The sequence below is a fragment of the Euprymna scolopes genome, chromosome 2, assembly GCF_053919585.1.
Source record: "Euprymna scolopes isolate OS-2025 chromosome 2, ASM5391958v1, whole genome shotgun sequence".
Lineage (NCBI taxonomy): Eukaryota > Metazoa > Mollusca > Cephalopoda > Sepiida > Sepiolidae > Euprymna > Euprymna scolopes.
Window position 1 is genome coordinate 116198985 of NC_136483.1, and position 18413 is coordinate 116217397.

An 18413-nucleotide genomic window follows, 5' to 3' on the forward strand; every position below is an offset into this window, starting at 1 on the left:
TAATAGGTTATCAGATCTAAGCCTGTCTTTATGTCACATTGCACAGCTATTATATCGTTTTTTTTTTTTTCAGTTCAAAATGTGGCTAAGAACAGTTAAGATGCTGAACTGCTCTGGGTCTGACAATCTATGGTGTTTGCTATGGAAACCATGATTAGATGTCAATAATGTCAGCGTTGGCAGTGGATCGCCAAGCTTAGTAAGCTTTTGTGCAAGATGCGGTGAATTCATTGAAAGGGGCCAGCTGTACCAATCTGGAGGTGAATTCCATCTTAAGACAACAGACATTATATCGTCCTCCCTATCATTTCTCTCCATGCAACACATGTCTTCAACCCTCACTAGAAGGTTTCATCCTCATACATCATCACATTGCATACACGTTTGATATACTCTTTCCTTGGTCGACAGTGGTAACACTCTGTTAGTAAAGTCAGAATTTTCCTAAACTTACTCTAACTACTTTCAATTCTTGCAATTATACTAGTACCACTTTTTCCTCTACTTCAATGGTATCACCGAGCTTATAAAACTTCTAAATGACCTCATTAGCTTCTTCATCCGATTATACTTTTCTCATATCTGAGTGCTTAACCTTCTCCATTGCCTCACATTTCTTGCACACAAATTGGTTATCATCTCTCAACCTAGCAGTAATTCAACTGCACTTGTGTACCCTATGCTTACAGGTGCCACAAAAAACTGAGTCGCATCAAACTCTCTTTCCATAAACTGAGCAGAGGAAATGTACTTTTTCTAGAGACTTTCCAGCATTGCAACCACTGATCATTTCTTTGTTTCCTGATAACATTCTCTCCCAGACCTTTAATTTCTATAGCATTCCTTTAAGTCTTCAATTCAACAAGTAAACAATATTGGCAATGACTCCTCCTTCTCCCCCCCCCCCCAAAAAAAAATAAAAACCATCTCGGTTAACGACCCTGATCAATAGTTTGTGTCCTAGTTAGAATGTGTTCCCATTTCTCAGGTTCATTTTTTTTTTTTTACTCTCACCTTTGTGTGATATTACAATTGAAATGTTTGCCTATTAAAAGTAGAGCTGACATTCTTTGGATTGAAGTATGAAAAACTAAAAAATAATAAAATAATTTTCAAAAAAAGATATTGATGTTGACTGAAAGATGCTTTTATTCTGTGATGAAAATAAAAGAAAGGAAGTAATAAAGGAAATTCATTTTTATGATAAACAAGCATTTCCAGTTCGAATTGGGTTAGCAAATAAAAGCCTGCTTGACCTTCTAACCCACTTATTCTCCATATGTACACACCCTTTTGTGAGCAATTTCAAAATTGTCCATAAATAATTTTTACATGCATCCATGTGTCCCTATAAACAAATTCAGTTAGTAGCTATTCAGTTGTGTAGCCATGAGAGCAGTGTTAGATACATCTGTTTTTAATGCAGAGAAAATTCAGTTCCCTCCAAAGAACATTCTGGATTGGGGCAAAAATAAAAATTCCTCCAATTTAAAAGGATTTCTTTTTCACTGATTGACGACAGAACAATTGAACTGTAGTATCAGAACAGGTACTACACTTTGCTCTTCAAGTCTAATCACCCTTAATTTTGAAATCATATTTTGATTACTAAACAATGCAGCTGGAAATAAGTAATGAGTTTTTTTATGCTCAAACATCTCTTGAAGAGATTAAGACATCCTTGCCCTTCAGAATGGGATTAAAATGTAATAACTGCTAATAACTGTTCTGTCAGAGCTCAGTGAATGAGGAGAGGTCTTTCCAGACCAAACCAATTTTTATTTTTGTTCTCATCCAGAATACCTCCCCTCCCCTTTTCTTTTTTTGGAAGTTAGATTTTTCCCACATTAAAATCCAACCTCATAGGGAGGCAAGAAAATAGGAACTCTGTCAATCAGTCTTTCACACTTAAGATTGAAATAGCATTTTGTCAGTTTGTCATACTTAAGTTCAAAATAACATTTCCTGTGTCTGTCAGCCTGCCAGATTAACATATTCATTGCTAAATGCATTAAAAAAAATTTATTTTTATTAGATGCATCCAAGTATCTTATTAAGAGACTCTGTCCATTCGATCTATCTGTCCAGCTTGAAATGGCATTTTCATAAATAAACGTCCCATCTATTCTTGTTTAGTCATTGCTTCCTTCTATAATCAGATAATAACATCGATATTCCACATGTATGAGAGTGTAGGGGTGCCTGAGAGCACATTAAAAGCCAGGAGAGAAGATATCTCCATTCAGCCTTTATTTAAACAGAAGTAGGAGTAGGAAAATTGTCATATAAAAAAACCTTCATTGTTAGTATTAGTTTCAAAGAAGTTCTAACGATATTCCTTTGTTAGTTGAAAGAAGTCAAATTTACTAATATAAGTAGTCATTTTGCTGTGAAAAAAAAAAAGGTGGGCTCCCTCTACCGAGCTAGAAAACTTCTCTTAACTGTCAATATCATATATCTGTAGTGGGGACAGGATGGTCTGCTTGTGTGATAGACAATCCCGTCCTCATGTATATGGTGAATGTATGGTAGAAGGATTTAAAAGCAAAAGGTCGCATAATGGCGACGAAAACATACCGTTGTATATCAGCAAAAGAATGCAGATTTATTTACATAAATTTACATTAGAAATATAAATAAGAATAAAGATAGAAAGAATGAGAGTTCGTTGAGAATAAAAGTTTGTTACTTGCGAGAGGCTGACAGATAGTCAGGAGCGCTGTTGGTGGGCCGATGCTCCCACCAGGAGCGACTCTTCATTACATGTTGACTGCTCGAGGGTTCAGTGGAAAAGAATGAGATATAGGAAGTCACGCGGCTGTGTCACTCTTCAGTTATCAGAGTTAAAGAGTGACAATCGAGTTAGTCTGGGAATTTCCATTCCTACATATCTCTACAAAGTCATTATTCACCTATGCATGGAGTATTGTTGCCACATCTGAACTAGTGCACCAAGCACTAGTTTCTCAGTCTTGGATAGTATTAAAAAAAAAAGAACCTCCTATCTAATAGGTCCCACACTGGTTACCAAGCTCAAGCCCCTGTCCCATCACCATAATGTTGCATCTCTGTGCTTGTTTTACAAGTACTTTAATCAAATCAGCAAAATCCCACTATTCCATTGTAGATGTATCAAAATGTTGGGAAGCTTTCTAATCTTTTAGCTTCTTTCCTTGAACTGCTTGTTTTTTGAATTCCTGTCATGATTCCTGTTTCATGACTGTACTAACATGCAGAAATTTGAATGTAGTGCCAATAAACACCTCATTGTACAACTCCCCACTTAGTATGCTCCTCTTAATCTGGCCTCTAATTCACAGTATGTGCCTTGTTTGGGGTGAATATGTAAAAAAAAAATAAAAATATGATCGTTTGTTACCCAAAATTTGTTCTAATTATTTTTACATTTGATCAATTGATTTGTATTTATGATAAAAGTTAAAAACAAAAGTTACCACAAATTACCATCTAATGATCCACAGGATGGACTTTCAGTAAGACAAATCCCATATATGTGATCTTAATAAAGTTTGCACTATCTCCTCTTTTGCAACTTTCTTTCTTAAAGAAAAAGGAGTCTTGCTATCAATCTATAGCAGACAATATAAAATATGCTTTAATCGGTTGATAACTGTTATCTTAAAGTTGTGTACAAAATTGTCTTATTTTTATCAGGAGTTATCTGCACATATTGCAGAATTTGATCTATAATGTGTTAAGCATCTCTTGGACCTCTTGTCTCTGATTAATTTGATTAGCTGACTGATTGACCTGAAAGTCCAGAGAACAAATGTCATCAATTTGGTGGCTTACTTCTTTTTCTGCACTCTTCCACTATTCTTTCTAGACAAGACCAAATGCACACAAGCCTTCAAAATACTGTGATCACTCCATTCAGTCTCGAAAAACAAAGGATACCTTCCCATAGGGGCAGCTGTGTGTGTAATTGTGTGGCAAGGGTTGCAAAATCCCCCAACCACACCTCTCCTAAATTGGCATTGCTTGAGTCCAGTGGCAGAAAGAAGTCCAGGATGACTGAAAATAATGCTGAGATAAGCGGAGAGCACATACAGCACATGGAATACCCAAATGGTCATTTATCTGATACTGGCCAGTCTCATCGTTGCTTAACTTCGGTGATCTGATGAGAACTGGTGTGTCAAACATGATTATGCCGTATACTGCTTATGTGCTAATTGGAATATCACATAGAATCAGTGAACCTCCTGAAGGAGGCCTTGTTTCTAGAGCAACAGCCCTCCACACATCAGAGGCCTCCGGCACGGTTTGGCACAAAGGGCTGCTTTACAAACCTGCTTGTTATGGAATTGCCTCTTTAAAACTATAAGGAATCAATTTAGTTTGTAGAATTGTGTTGAAAGGTGTATTACATTGGTTGGGGACTCACGGCTCATTTAATAATAAATATTGTCATTCAACGAGCTTTGGGCCGTTTTAATGTTTCTTATTGCATTCGTTGTTTCACTTAATGTTGGATAATGCTCTTCAGAAGTGTCTATCACGCCATAATTTCTTTTGTTATCCTTATAAAATCTTTCATAAAAAATTTGTGCAGTATTGGAGAATATTTGTTTTTTTAATTTGAAGTTGTTGTTCTATTTGTATTCTGAATGCACCAACTTATATATTATTTGGATTATTCAGACTACTGTTCTATTCTTGAGTGTTATTCACACGACGTTTCGGCCAGAACCCTTTTTTTAATCCACAGGCGTAGCATGCTCTCATTTCATCAGCCATGACCAAGTAGAAGTATTAAGCAATCTGCAATGCTATTCTTAGTATACCCGCACTGAGTATTGAACTTTAAATCTCCAGTAAAGTGTTGTGTCGCTTAAAACTGAACTTTATCTAGTACTACATCTGTTACAAAAGTCAGAGGTCACATCAGCTGAAACATTATGCAAATAACACTCATGATGAGAACAATAGTTCGAATAATGTAAATAATATAAATTATCAACCCTTATCTTAAAAATTTGGAAACATAAACCCAAACTTATGTTTTGGAGTTTTCTGAAAATTTCATCATTGGCATGTACGTTTTTGAGAAACAATCAGTGTATAAATATTAGCTTTGCTTCCAAAATCTATTCGATATTAGCTTATATTCTTCTACTATAGTGATGTGTTTTTTATGTACAAACAAAAGCCTACTCCGTTTGATTCAGCTGTCTCATTGCTCAAAAAGAACATTTTGTAGGATTTATTGCATTCTATTTAACTTTATTTTTAATTTGGTTTAAGAAATCTCTATTCTATCCTATTTTATATTTTGGAACAATGTAGCATTATAACCGAATAGTGCGAGTTGAATTTGGATTGCTTGTGCATACGTAGAAAATTTTGTCCTCGGTTTTACATGTATCAAGTATAAGAATTTTGAAATGATTCCTTGTTTACATCTGACATATCATACATACAATTTTCTAATTAATTTAGTGGGCAAAGCTTTTAAAGTTTGCTTGTCCAACCTGAAATTAAGCTTCATCTTTATATATGATCAATACTCAGATGATCACCCAAGATTTCTGTATGAGGAGTAATTAAAATTGAAAACTTGTTTTTGTCATTCATTAAGATTTAACTTCAATCATTTTAAGTATTTTTAACATTTAAGCTAAAAATATAAAATTTTCCGGATGTCAAGCTAAAGAAAAAAAAAATGCTTTGGATTCCATCTCTGTAGGGACATGAGGCGTTGAAGGTCCAAAGAAATTAGTCTCACAAAACCAGCTTAGTGAAGCTGTTGAGACCAAAAGTAGTAATAAGAATTATACTGTCTGACTAAATTAGAAAATTTCTCCCTCGCCTCTCTCTCTCTCTCTTCATCTTTGTCTCTCTCTCTCTTCTTACCTCGAGGAAACCATTTCTTCATCATTTTGTCAGGTTGACATGGCAGAACGTGAACCGATTAAAAAAAATTTTTTATCCATAAAAACAAGTAAGTCTAACCTTTGATGAAGGAATTTTAATCCTGAAATATTAGGATGAACACACAAGGTTCCTTAAATAAATTTTCAGACTTTTTTTCATATGGACATTTTTATTGGTAGTTCATACACGAAACTCTAGTCCCCTTTGAAGTAATCTCCAGCTGCAATGTTGTACCATTCCAACAACTTCTGAAAGTCCTCTTGTGTGAACATGACCCTTGTCACAGCCTTTTCATATCCTCAATTGTCTCATAAATACAGCATCTATGGTTTTCCTTTAGCTTAGGGAATAATAAAAAGTCGCAGGGAGCAAGGTCTGAACTATAGGGAGAGTGAGGAACTGTCTGGATGCATATCTGGGTTAAATAGTCTGTGACAAGGATGAAGTTACCTCTGGGATAAACTTTGCTCAAATCTTCATCTTCAGCTCTTTGGAAATAATTGTTTGCACAGTTCCCACACTTACATCAAACTGTGCACTTATTGTCTCTATGGCTACACCATGGTCCTTATCCATGAAATTTTTTGTTTGGTCAATCAACTCTGGTGTTCTGACTTCCTTACTCCTCTCACCATTTCTCACAGATTCCCTACCTTCCTTGAATGTCTTATGCCACTCAAAAACTGATCCTCAATTCATACAAGATGGTCCAAAAGTAGTCTGAAGCATTCCATACGTTTCTGTGGCATTTTTTTTTCAAGTTTAAAATAGAATTTTATTGCATATCGTTCTTCTAAAGTGTTCTGATGTCCAGATTGCATTTTTGAAATGTGAAAATTAGACTCGAGTGTATTCCAATTTCTGCTGATGCTATTCATTTGAAGCTGAAATCATAAAAATTGGTCAATTCATGTCATAAGATGTATAGCAATAACATACTGAATTTTCAAAGGTCTATGACAATTTTAAATCCCTGTACAAAAAACGTCTGGAAACTTATTGAAGGCACCATATATATATATATTACTAGATGTACTTGTGTCCTATTATTGTGCAATGGTGTTGAGTACAGTTCGTTCTAAGTAACAGTTTTCTGAAGGTTGAAGATGCAATCTCCACTACAAAAAGAGATAAAAGAAAGTGAAAACTGTGGAAAATGTTTGTACGAAGTGGTCACATCATTCACTCATGATATAGATAAGCAACTATGCTGTATAAATTAACATGCTACAGACTTTCTGAAAGGAGATAGACTTCCTCTGCTAGGTTAGAAAACTTTTCACATCTGCCACTATCCTATATCTCTATAAAGCCACAATTCGCCTGTGCACAGCATTTTGTTGGCATATCTGTGCTGGTGTACCAACCACTAGCCTCACCCTCTCTTGGTCAGGTTGCAACAAATAATTTCTAACCTAATACATTCTGCACTGTCTGTCAAGATTCAGGCCCTGTCACAGTGTTGCATACCTCTGCTTGTTTTACAAATCCTTCCATGGAATGTGCTCTGATGAACTCACTGCATTTGTACCACGCAACCACCCCAATTAGCAGAAGCCCCGAGATGACAGAAGTTTTTCTACTATGATAGGTTCTTGCCTTTGGTATGTCCTTCTTGCTCCCTGTTTCCCCGATTGTACCAACACGCAGAAATGTAAATCTAATGGGAACAAACATCTTGCTGCTCAACTCCCCATCCACATTAACCCCTCTCTATAAATTTAATCCCTATTACAGTAGTTCCTTATGCTTCAATGCCAATATGTCTTGTTTGGGGGGGTGAATAAAAGATTAAAAAAAAAGAAGAAATTCTATTGATTGCATTGATTTCCTCTAATATTTTTAGAAACAGTAGATTATTCATCTTTAGTGAAAATGGTGCTGCTGAACTAACAGGATTTGAACACGGCTCACCCAATTATTGGGAGTCATGCTGGTATCTATCTACTTTAGATAAACAATAAGTTTACTTGACTTTATCTTGTGTTAGTTGTAAGTAGTTGTTCTTGTTTTTGTAGATAGACTTTAGAGATGCTGGGACAATATTTAGCATCAACTTTCTGATATTTCTGATCATTAGACAATAGCAGTTTTTTTTTCTTTCTTTGCCATCTTCCAAAAAGGGCTTTTGATGAAGAAATAGATTGCTACAATCTTCATATTAATCTTGTAGCAAGAGATGTGCAGCTACTGCAGGCAAAGAGCCAGGAGATGTGCAATCCTATCATCAAATCAAATCTTTACTACTTTGCCATTAAATTCTCATGAAAGCAAATTTTATATTTAATGCATTGTCCAACATAAACGATTATATTATCGTTTCTAAATAGTGATATTTTATCTGATAATATAAGGGGCATTTTCTATGTGTGTATATACATATCTGTCTGTTTGTAATTCACATTTTTTAATGTAAGAAATACATTTCAATATCGAAAGATTATTTTTTTTAGAAATGAATGCCATGATCAGAAACAGAAACCGAAACCTTGAGATTTTCAGTTTGATGGAATCCGAACTGAGTTATTTAGATTTTCTTGATGTGATAGATTTAGCATTTATATCATTACAAAACATTCATTCAAACATAAGCGATAATAAAAAATATATAAATAAATGATTAAACTTGAATAGCGCTGGAAATTTTTTTAATAATCCAAAACAATTTATTTTGCTTTAACTATGTGTTAGCATTGAAAACTATTCAATATATAATATTTATTAAAATTTGAACCTGTGTGTTTGTGTGTAATAAATATATATATATATATATATATATATATATATATATATATATATATATATATCTGACCTATTCTATTAGATAAAGGAAAGCCATCTGTATGTCCGGATAAAACTCAGAAACTACCAAGATACCCTTAGACACCTTACATATTCCAATTCAGTATAGCCCTAATCTCATTATGGTTAAAAATAAATTAACTCCAACTGTCATTTACTTCAGTTACCAGGGACCAAATTAATGCAGGGGTGGTTGGAAGGAGGGGCAGAGAAAATTACTTTGATTGTTATTGTTAATTGTTTGTAAAATAACACCAAAACTAGGTCAAACAGTCTGCTGCTGGTGACGTTTTCTTTTTTCGGTACTTATGCAGAAATAGAACCGTTCTATTGGTTGCTGTTTTCAATTTATATAAAACGTACCAAATGAAAGTTTCTTGATTTTTTTTTTCACACACATGCTGGCCAATTTTTTTCAATTAAAAAAAAATATTATTTCTGTTATTAAAAAAGATAATTTAATGAAAAAATCATTTAAAAATGAAAACTATTCTTTTATTGTTGTTACAAAGAAAAAAACAATAATTGTTGGACATTTTACAAAACCTGAAAAAGATTCAAATTCAAATCAAGAAGAAAAAAAAAAACACTCACTAAATATTTATTTTTTTGATAACAACTGATAGCAAACAAAAAGTTTTATTTGATTTTTTTTTATGATTTTTTTAATCAATAAATAATAATAATAAAGCAATAATAGCAAACAAATGTTTTCTTAATGATTTTTTGTGTAATCATTAGTGATGGGACAATTCCAATATTTTTCACGATTCCGATTCTTTATAAATCTCTAAATATTTAACTATAGACTTATTTTTCCCAGATTACCATAAAAATGCAAGCTTAATGTGGAGATATTTTCCTAAATGAAAAAATACACTTGTGGCGATCATCTATTGATTTTAGTTTTACTAATAGTTAAAAATCAATAAATATTTGTAATTTCAAAATTATTAACAGCAAAGGAAGATTTTGCTTTAAACACGTTTGAATAAAAAAGACAAATGAATCGTTTTAGCAGTGGGGAATTTTTCCGATACTGATATCCCCAAATGTTCTGATTTTTTTGATTCCTGATTCTGATAAATCGTCCCAACACTAATAATCATACATTTTTTCTTTTGGCTGCTGAGATTTCATTTGCTCAGCATTTACTTTCAAAATATAATGTAAACTGTCCAAAAATATTCCGACGATAGCACTGTCCCCCCTTTTTTCTAGCTTTCTTTTTCTATTTGTTTTTTTTTTCTACTTGCATTGAAGAAGTAGCAAAAATTTGTATAAAGAGAGGCAGTCTGAGGAAGCAATGTGTTTAGAAATTAATGTAACAGTGAGAAAGAAGGAAACAAAGAGAGGTTTTCAAAAAAAGATGTTACACATGTTTTATTTGTTTTTAAACTCTCTTATTTTATATTTGCTGTCAAAAAAGCATAGGACATCTGGTATTGACTGGTAGAGGATCAGAAAAGCAAGGTCGATCAAGACGCACTTTGATGGACAATTTGATCGATTGAACAGGATTATCAGCAAAAGTTGAGCTGTTTCAGGCTATGGATAGCTGTCTGCATTGGAGAGCCGTGGTCACCAATGCTGTTTAACAGCAAGGCCACTGCTGCTGCTGATAATGATATTTCATTTTATTATCAAGCCCTATTAAGTCTTTCTAAAAGAAAATTTCCAGATTTCCAGAAAGATACATCTTATAATTTCTAAAGAAAAAATTTCTCTTTTCCAGTTTGTCATCGAAATCTAGAGGGACTGAAAGAATCTGTTCCAAACCTACACAGTAATAGCAGATTGGACGATATTCGGTTATTTCAGACAGCTGTAAAACGGCAAATAGCTTTAACGAATGTAAACAAACCCACATTTATTTAATTATTTTAAATCTTAAAAATACCCGTAGAAAAATTAAAAAAAAAAACCTCTTGAACTTCACTGATGATTGTATCCTAAAAAACAACTTAGGACTGATATCTGTCTGCACTACCATACCAAATTGGCACTAACCCTAGGTGGGTTTGAAACCAGTTTCTTTCAAAGGAGGAAGTGTATTTTTTTTTACTTTCTCTCCACCTCAGCAGTCACCTTTAAGACTTGTATAAGATTTTGGGTATGCTGAAAACGAATATTGCATTTAAATTTGGTGCAGACAAATAGTTTTCTGAATATTAAGACATTTATCTAGTGTGTTTTTACCAGATGCCATGTTTTTTTCCCAATTGAAAAGTACTAATGTGCATGCGTGTTACGAAACACCTCTCCTCCCCATGTTAAGAATGGTGAATACCATTGACATTTATCAAATAATACATTGGAAAAAATATCTTGATATCCAAAAAATTACTTGTCTGCGCCAAATTTAAGCGTTATATTCGTTTTCAGCATACCCAAAAACCTTTAAAAGTCATAATTTTAAATGTAAGTGTTAAGGTGGAAAGAAAGTAAAAAATTACCGAGGAAGTTTCATGGGAGTATGAAATTTACAAGCGATTCTCAGTTGCATGACTATGTTTCCATGACTATGTTAGGTTTCTGAAGCTCTTGCAGAGAGGTATCGATGCCCTCCTACACACAGTGCCTATATTCCAAAATGGTCACTCATCTGGTACTGACCAGGCTACATGTTGCTTAATTTTGGTAATCTAATGAGAACCATTGTCTCAGAATAATTATGCTCTTATATTTGGACTTAAAACGAGTATGATTCTTCCCAGTCTCAAGAAACCATCTTCCCAAGCATTGCCCCTAATTTGAGGAATAGGGTTGATTTATTGCCCATTGTATGAGGCACCTCTAACAAGAAATGCCGAGTCCAATCCAGGCTATTTTTTTAGGCTTTTCATGGTGTCCACCAGAGAAGCTGGATTACCTACATGAAAAAAAAAGAGACCTTGTGTCACATCCAGCCTTTTAAAGTATTTGAATGTTAGGACTAATGGTAGTTATATCTAATGACAGTGATGCGTCTTGGTTAAGCTGAAACATATATGTATGTTTATATTAAAAATAATTTTGTGTATATATATATATATATATATATATATATATATATATTAGCAAAGATACCCGCGTTTCACACAGGACTTTGCTTTATGTTCAGGTACTTGCTTCGATGGCACCTTTGCAATAAGTGGATGTTGTAAGAGCAACTATTACTTAACGTGTTGAAGGTGGTGAACCCCAACTTAGTGTGCACCATCCCTAGGTAGGGGAGTTTATGAAGAGATGCACCAAATATGCCCTTAACCTTTCACGTTGAAAAATGGTGTGCACCATCCCTATGTTGGAGACCATCATCATGTCAGGTTTGGTCATGATCGGTCTAGTGATGTCGGCTGCAAGAGAGTATATATGCATAGGCTATGACCTTGATCTTTGACCTTTACTTTGGAAAAATGGTGTGCACTATCCCTAGGTGGGGGACGATCATCATGACAGGTTTGGTCATGATCCATCCAGAGGAGAGTTACACACACACATATGGACACTACTACTTTATATCAATAGATATGAATGATTGCATTGTTGTAGATTCTTAGATGCAACTCCAATGTTTATCAGCTACATATGTGTATACATCTTTTCGTTGCGATTTCATTAGAAATCCAACATTAACGGGTCAAATCTTACAATAAAACCCAATATATATATATTATATATATATATATATATATATATATATATATATATATATATATATTATATATATATATAATATATATATATATATAATATATATATATATATATATATATATAACTCTCTAGATTATGCACGTGTGTGTACATACGTATATGTTTTTTTTTATTATTACAACCTCAAGTGTATTAACTTAATTCGTTACAAATTGTTTCAGGATAAAAATTATCCGTCCATATCATCAGATGATTCAAGTTAAAAAAAAGTTTTAACTTTAATCATCTGACGATATCGACAGATAATTTTTATCCTGTCTATTGAAACAATTTGTAACAAATTAAGCTAATACACTTGAAGTTGTAATAAAAAAACATATTTGGCTCTACTAACTTATTGAACACTCTTTATCCTTGTTTTTACTATATATATCTCTTATATATATATATGTATATATTAATTTTATATTTCTACTTGTTTCTGCTTTCATAATCATTATGAATCTGTATAAACTTTATTCAATTCATATTTGTAGGTTATTTTAATGCATTAAAATGCAAAAGTTATTGTATATTTTGCAAACCTCTTTCCTCTGATGAGAAGAATTGCATTTTTCGAAACTCTGCAGAATAAGGTCTTTCAAGTTTATTTTTACTCCTTGTTGAATAATTAAAAATTCTATATATTTTCGTTTCAAGTTTTTTGAAAATTTGAATTAATTTTCAATAATAAGATTTTTCCATTACACACACACACTATATATATATATATATATATATATATATATATATATATATATATATATATATATATACCCATATCCCTGCATTGCATAGGAAGATGATCCTTCAGCAAGTTTCTGTATCATGTCTTCACGGATTTCCTTAGATGTCAAACCGTTATTTTACAGATACTTTAGTCCTGCTCAGGCTTCTGTCTGTCCATTTATGGATTTATTGCACACTCTTGTCCATTTCTATGCGCTTCACCTGCACAAAAATTAAAACAAATCTGAATTTGTTTTCTAGTTTTATAAGAATTGTTACTCTGTTGCTATAGCAATAATCTTCAGTTATGTTTCTTCTGTTTCTTGGTAAATCTTGGAACTTTTTGAACAATCCTACTAAAACAAGTGTGTTTGTGCCTGCTTTCAGGCAATTGTTATAACTTTTCAGAGTGCATCCTTGGAAGAAATGGATTACCTGCATGAAAAACCTAAACATCGTATCGTATGAACCCAAAAGTTCTATTGTTGACATTGGTTAATTCGGTATTTTGCTAGTCAGAATTATTTCTAGAAAGAGATCAGGTACTTATAGGAGAGACCACATGAACGTTGCCTACATCCTAAGTAAAAGTGATTTTTGTTGGATTAATTGGATTTGAACTTTGAATACCCAGGTCGGTAATTCATGCCGTTAACCACTCAACTAATACCTTGTATTACTTTCAATCTTTTACTGGAAAGTGGGTGAATACAAAGCTTGCAGTTGAAATAAAATTTCATGATATTCAGTTTAACGCCCATTATACATGCTGGAAGGTGTTGGATGACTTTAAGACATTGATTTCCAAACAAAATTATCTCTGCCCGTTTCTTTATTTATTCCTCTTTCTCTTAAATCTGTTCTTATCACTTCGTCTCATGTTTTCTTTGGCTTTTCCCTTGCTAACTCAACTGTTCTACATCTACTAACCCAAGAACTCTCACCTATTCTTTCAGTATAGTGATACCTTCAAAGTTTCCTGTTTTGCACACATCTCCCTATACTGTCTGTATTTAATCTTCCTCCGAGGTCATCAGATCTAAGCCTGTTTTTAACTCGCATTACACATCAATTGTATCATTTTTATATCGTTTCTCTCCATGCAACGTACGTCTTGAAGCTTCATTGGATAGCACACTAAAATATTTATACTAGGACAGTATTATATATGCAACTATTAGGTCTGTGTGCCCATCAGATGATTACAGCCGTTTTTTTGTTTTTGTTTTTACCTTACTTGCCATGTTCCAAAGGAATAAATTATGACGAACTGCACATTTGAACATGTGACAAAAAAAATATGTACCCTTACGATGCAGCTGCTACAGGAAAAATAGCCTGGAGGCGTGCAGACATATTGTCACACATTCAGGTATCAAAACTATAACTGAAAACGAGAAAAATTCCCTGCATAGTAAACAAATTATAAATTTGTCGACCAATGTGCCTTTGTCTTTCCTTGGCGGATTTCTCTTATTACTCTTCCTTTTCTCTTTCCTCCTATTCAATTGCAAACATAATTTGGGTTAATCCTAAAAGAAGCTGAGAATATAATTGACTATTTATAAAATTTCACTATTTATCTACATGTGTGGATGCTGGGCATCGAGTTATTTTTAATTTCTATCCATGTAAACTACTGGTGCTGCTCCTACTGCTATTGTTAAAAACAGGCAATGGATTTCCTCGCAAGGAATTTTAACTCGTCATAATTATCAAAAGTGTATTTACGTGCGGTTAATGGGATGCGATGGGCGATTAAATATTGTGTGCACTTTACATTCGTAGCTAGAGGTTAAATTTAATTAAAGTACTCTTAAAATACAATAAAGAATCAATGGGATTTGTAAATGATAACATCCCCCTTTCTCTCCCCCCCCCCGTTTCTTTTTTCCTATCTCTATTTTTATTTCTCTCTTTCTCAATCTTTTATTCTCTCTATTTTTATTTCTCTCTCTCTCTCTCTCTCTCTATATATATATATATATATATATATATATATATATATCTTGCTTAGTTTCTCTACGTCTCTTTCTCTTTCTTCTCCTTTTCTCTATCTCACTCTCTCTTTTCCCATCTCTCTATCATATTCTCTCTCTTTCTCACTCTGATTCTCGATCCTACGCTTTCTCTCTTAATTTCTTTCTTGAGCCTTGTCTCTCTCCCAATCTCTCTTTATACATAGAAGTATTCCTTTTATCCTAATCTCTCCTTCTCTCTCTCTCTCTCTCTCTCTCTCTCTCTATATATATATATATATATATATATATATATATATATATATATATATATATATATATATATATATATTAGTGTTGGGACGATTCCTAAATTTTTTTTCCGGTTCCAGGAAAGTGTTAATTAACGATTCTGATACCAAGTACGATTCCGATTTCCGTGGAATCATTGTTTTGAAATATATCATTATATGACTGAAAGTTTTTGTGTAGCGAAAAAATTTGGTACAGCGAATAAGTGGAAATACAATTAAGGGAATTTCGAAAATGATTTGATTTTTTTCGTAAAATTTCTTTCATTGAAGATAAAAGTCAAAACAAATATTTTAACCATGAATTAAACATGCACCATGAAATTAATAACGATCAATTTCAGGAGTTATTTTATATATTAAAAAATATATTAAAAAAAAAAAAAAAGTAAGTCATGATTAATTCAACAAAAATACAATAACATCAAATTTCAAGGGGAATAACATGTTTTGTTTATCTTTTGATATTCATTTTTTTTTGTTTTATTTTCTCTTTATCTTCGATAACTCTTTGAAATTTAACTTCTTTTTTTTTTGGTAGCTTCAATCGCTAACTGATTTTTATTCCACTTTCTATAATATTATTTCTAAATGAAATTTAAAAATAACTAAATCTTTGATTAAATTTTTAGCCTTTTATATTCAATCGTCTCAAATTATTCCTACTTATTTATTTGACTTTTAAAAAAATATATTTAACAATAATAATGTTATTTTTTTAAATCTAAATAAATTGGTTTATTTCTATATTTATTTTTATTATATAATTATATACTTATCGTCCTTTAATGTTTATTCTTATTTAATGTCTTATTTTACTTCTTTATTTCTAAAGAAAAAAGTAAATTTTTGGCAATTGTCTATTTCTATTGTTAATTAAAAGTCATTTATTGAACTTTTGAAATCGCCTCCGCCTTAATGCTGTTTCTGACAACATTTTTATTTTTATTTTTTGTTAGGGGTTGGGAACCATTTACCTTTGCTCACATCACGACTGTGATACCAGGCGTCGGTGAATGTCGACCAAGCCCCTACAGTCCTTTAGTTGAACGGCTCTGAGTGACTAGTTAGTTTGCAAAGTTAAGGTTCAAAGGATTTTTTTTAAGTTAAACTTTTTTTTTTAATAAATTTTTCACATTTTTTTTGTTTTTGTTGCGCAAAGAAGTTCCAAAAAGAAATGTTTAATTGCTTCATTCGCAGAATATTTTAATGAAATGTAACTTTCTAAAAAAGAATTAAATTCACTTACCGTATTTATTTAACAGATAGCAAAATGATTGTTTTCTTTTGTAGTTTTCAAAAGACCTTAAGCGGAACTGTCAGTCAGCATATGTAGTTCTAACGTTTTTGTTTTTGGATACTTCAAAGAAGCTGACCTACTGTCAAAGTTTTGCGAACTGATACCATGTGATCAGTTTCACTTTAGTTTTAGAAATATTTCCTGAAACAGTCTTCGTTCATAAAATATAAAGTACATAATTGTTCTATAAAACCTTTTATTGTTTAAATAATTTGACTTTGCTTGTTTAATTTTTTAAAAATATAAAGATTGACGAGACATTTTTCATTTACTAATGAGATTTTTCATTCATTTACTAATCGAAGAGTGTCGGTAAAAAAAAAACTTGCCAAAAGATAAGCACCCCCTTTTTGGTGTTTCTATGTTTTATTGCCGAAACTGGAGACACCATTTTATTTCGCGCACCTGTCGTTCAAATCCAAGGCAGAAATCAGTATTTTAAACTATGACTGAAGTTAGAAATAAATAGCAAAAAAGTTAAACTAGATATTAATTACTTCCGGAAAGAACTATGAAAAAAAAGTAAATAAAGAAAGTGAAAGAGAACATATATCCGTAATTGTTTAATTGGAAATGTTTCGATTTAATTAATGAAAACGGGTATATATATTTTTTTATTAAAAACAGAAAATAATTTATTTTATTATGAATTATGAATGTTTTATTCATTAAAAACATTCATAATTGTTTAAACTGGGCGAGTGCCATTTGAAAACCCAAAAAATAAAAATTTATCAAAAATAATTGTAAAAACATTTATTGAAAAGTTTGCGTAAGAAAATATAATTAAAAAAAAAACAATTTTGTGATGAAAGCAACATTGGATTTTTATAACATAGTTTTTTTTTTTGTTTGTTTTTTTTTTTTCGAACAAATAGATAATTTTAATGAAGTATATCTTTTGAATTAAAACAACTTTGAAGGGTCAACGACAAATTAATTTAAATGAAACCGAAAAATCATTATCTAGTTTAATTTTGTTATTTATTTCATGCTTCGGCCATAGTTTAAAATACTGATTTCTCCCTTGGATTTCAATGACCTATGTGCGAAATAAAATAGCATCTCCAGTTTCGGTAATAAAGTGTAGAAATATCTCCCTTTTTTTCTAGTCACCAGTTGGAAAAACTACTGATTTTTAACATGATTTACTTGCAATGAGAGCATTGTAAAATCTTTTTTCTCTAAAGGTTAAGTATTCATTAACTTTTTCATGGACTTAACGTAGTTAGGCTGTTTTATACATAAATAAACTTCGCTCACAAATGAAAACAATGTTACCTTATGGCCTCTAAAGTTTCGCAACAGGGCAAAGAGATAATCATAGGCCTCGAATTTTCGAAACAGACAGACAGCACCTTTGTATGTGACGGAATAATAAGAAAACTCATTAAGATGAATAAAGATTACCTTTAAAGTAGTTAATAAAATTCTTGTATATCATATTAAATATGTTATGAAAAGTTCTATGACGTTTTTATCATAAATTTTTGACAGCAAAAATCTCACTTCAAACAAACAGTTCAACTTAAAAATATAAGAGAATCGTAATGAAAGAATCGTAAATTTAAGGTATTTTTTAACAATGCAATTCCAATTCCCCCCAAATACACGATTCTTATGATTAACGATTCCGATTAATCGTCCCACCACTTATATATATATATATATATATATATATATATATATATATATATATATATATATATATGTCTTTATACAGAGAAGTATTTCTCTA

At 32.1% G+C, this 18413-nt stretch overlaps 1 protein-coding gene across 19 annotated transcripts in view; it reads left to right on the top strand.

Annotated features, from left to right (window-relative positions):
• The window catches only part of LOC145294584 (calcium-dependent secretion activator 1-like), a 649478-nt gene that overhangs the window by 119536 nt on the left and 511529 nt on the right, over nt 1-18413 (top strand). Inside the window, exon 1 of one of the 19 annotated variants that reach the window (XM_080141410.1) lies at nt 13628-13740. The exons of the other annotated variants lie outside the window; for them this stretch is intronic. The gene's annotated coding sequence lies outside the window, so the exon portion shown is untranslated. Of the gene's footprint in view, nt 1-13627; nt 13741-18413 lie in introns of those variants that run through there. 19 annotated transcript variants of the gene reach the window in all.